This window comes from Cetorhinus maximus, chromosome 9, assembly GCF_964194155.1.
Source record: "Cetorhinus maximus chromosome 9, sCetMax3.hap1.1, whole genome shotgun sequence".
Classification (NCBI taxonomy): Eukaryota; Metazoa; Chordata; class Chondrichthyes; order Lamniformes; family Cetorhinidae; genus Cetorhinus; species Cetorhinus maximus.
The window spans coordinates 140362687-140365265 of NC_135887.1; positions in this window are offsets into that span (position 1 = coordinate 140362687).

Consider the following 2579-nt stretch of genomic DNA (forward strand, 5'->3'; position numbering starts at 1 on the left):
GGAGAGTGTGTATGGAAGCTGAATGGTGGGGCACGGAATGGACATGAGAGATATGAGGGGACATTGGAGAAGGAACTAGGGTATAAGGTGGCTTAGGAACAGGCAGATTGTGTGGGGGGTTTGAGGGGTGATGGTTTGAGGGTCTGACATTCATTTTTATAACTATGTCGATGACGCAGTAAAGGGAGGCAGGAGTTTCAGTCTGCTGGCCTCGCCATCCGCCTGCCTCTGCCTCCAACCTCCCCGGAATGAAAATATGGTGGGTGTGGTTCTCCTTAACGGATACAGGTTTGTGGAGTTGGGAACTTTCCCAATTCCTGATACCGGTCTCCATCACGAAAATCTGGCCCTAGGAAGAGCCTTGATGCAATGGAATTCTGAGTTTGGATTGCATTTATTCAGAGTTGGATAGTCTACATAAAATGTGCAGACTGATATACCCTTTATGATTTTGCACCTTGTGTTTGTTTTGGCCTATAGGACAACAGCTTAAAACTAATAAAATCTCAATGCTTTTTAGTTTAAATAATTTCAGGAGGAACGGTAGCATAGTTGTAATGTCACTGGACGAGTGACACAGAAAAACAGACAAATGCTCTGGACACGTGAGTTCTACTCCCACCTTGGTAGGAGGGAATATCTGGTTTGCTGCTGCCCTCGAGAGAAGGAAATGCAACATTCCTACCCGGCCTAGTCTACACGTGAATCCACATCCACAGCAGTAACTGCCCTCTGATATGGTGGAGCTAGCCATTCAGTTGTTTTAAACTGCCGCAGAATAGTTTTGCCGAGTCAATATCCTGGAACTTGCTCCCGAACAGCACTGTGGGTGTACCTACGTCTCATGGTCTGCAGTGGCTCAAAACGTTGGCCTATCACCAATTGCTGAAGGGCAATTAGGGATGGACAATGAATGCTGGCTTACCCAGCGATGCCCACATCCTGTGAGAAAATAAAAGAAAGCTGGATAAGAGGCTGGACAAAATTCTAATTCATGAGAATATCCTGTTTTGTTATGCTTCCAACACATTGCTGGAGCTTATCGGCACCAAAAGCATCTGCAATGGTTTCTCTTCCTGCTTCTGCATGATTACCTCTGGTACACCCAAGGATCTATCCTTGACCCCTCCTTTTTCTCATCTGTTTGCTGTTCCAACATCATCTGAAAGCACAGTGTCACTTTCCATACGTCTGCTGATGACACCCGGCTCTACCTTGCTACCGCCTTTCTCGATCTCTCCACTGTCTCTAAATTAACGGACTGTTTGTTTGACATCCAGTACTGGAAAAGCAGAAATTTCCTCCAATTAAGTATTGGGAAGACCAAAGCAACAGTCTACAGCTCTTGTGACAAACTCCTTTCTATAGTCACTGGCTCCATCCTTCTCCCTAACAACTGTCTGAGGCTGAGCCAAACTGTTCACAACTTCCGTATCATGTTTGACCCGGGGAGATGAGCTTCTGACCACCTAACTAAGGCCGCCTATTTCCATCTCCATAGCATCACCTGACTCTGCCCCTGTCTCAGCTCATCTGCTGAATGCCTCATCCATGTCTTTGGTAGCTCTGGGTTTGACTATTTCAACACACTCCTGTCCAGCCTCCCACATTCTACCTTCTGTAGACTTTAAGTTGTCTAAAACTCTGCTGCCCATGTTGTGACTTGGCCCTGATTCTTTTAAATCTCATTAAAACTTCATTATAAAGTTTGTTCAGTGGTGAGATATGGGTGGGAGTGGGTAGAGAAGAGAATAATTGTCAAAGTATACTAGAACTTTTTGTAATACATGACGGAAAACTTCTATTTGTAACGATGGTTGGTTGAAGTGCATCCAATCACAAAGGATTCAATCCATTAAATCTGATGGTGGACACAAACAGAGACACTAAAGGTCATCTTGATATTCCAAACACAAAGACTATGCAAAATTTCCAGTTTGGCAAACCTGAATTTCAAATGCGTTTTAAAAAAATAAATTAATTTCTACTGACATTAAACCATAAAAGTTGTTAATTATATAAAGTAGTGGCAGATTTATTCAGCAGTGCAGAATAACTCATAATGTGTGGAGACAGATTTATCCAGCACTCGTATTGTGTGGTGTACATGATGCCAACGCACAGCTATTGTGATAGTTTTAACATGGGCAAGTGGGGGAGGGTGTGTGAGCTAATGGTCGGGAAGTCAGCTCCAACCCACCAAATTCCAGGTTTTACTGAGGTGAGACAAATAGTGGGAAACCAATCCACTCCCAGGAAATGAAGTGACATTTTTAATATGCTAATTCGGCTGTAAGCCTCGAATCTAACCTACTTTGCCGGCGGGGTTTCCTGCGTTCCAGGAAACTGACAGCTTCAGGCAGACAAGGACATGCTTGGCGAGAAGACAAGTGCCTTTACAGCACTCTGTGGGCCAAGAGGAGCAGGAGTGCTCCCCCATGACACCCAAGGTCCTCCAGGCGATATGGTAGCATAGTGACAATGTCATTGGACTAGTAATTCAGAGGCCCAGGATAATGCGCTTGGGACTTGGATTCAAATCCCAACACAGCAGCTGGTGGAATTTAAATTGAATTTAA